The sequence below is a fragment of the Penaeus monodon genome, chromosome 34, assembly GCF_015228065.2.
Source record: "Penaeus monodon isolate SGIC_2016 chromosome 34, NSTDA_Pmon_1, whole genome shotgun sequence".
NCBI classification, from domain to species: Eukaryota; Metazoa; Arthropoda; class Malacostraca; order Decapoda; family Penaeidae; genus Penaeus; species Penaeus monodon.
The window spans coordinates 28,313,239-28,313,470 of NC_051419.1; the positions used below are offsets into that span (position 1 = coordinate 28,313,239).

At 32.3% G+C, this 232-nt stretch overlaps 1 protein-coding gene across 1 annotated transcript in view; it reads right to left on the reverse strand.

The window, feature by feature from the left end:
- The window catches only part of LOC119594870 (NADPH oxidase 4-like), a gene marked incomplete in the record, with an annotated part of 84,846 nt that overhangs the window by 15,525 nt on the left and 69,089 nt on the right, over positions 1-232 (reverse strand).

Below are 232 nucleotides of genomic sequence, written 5' to 3' on the forward strand. Positions count from 1 at the left end.
CTCTCTTATATTCTTATTCGGTCCTTCGGTAACGGAAAATTAGCCAATATTTCCCGTTTTACTATTTCCCTTTCCTTGCATTTCCTTCTATCTCTTTATTCATTTAAGTGTCACAACATGTACAGTGATCACAAGATTTACATAAAATATATCTAAGACGAAGAATCTATATAACGAGATAACGAGATAACACACATTTTTTGTGACTTTTTTTATAGCACCCAAGAACACA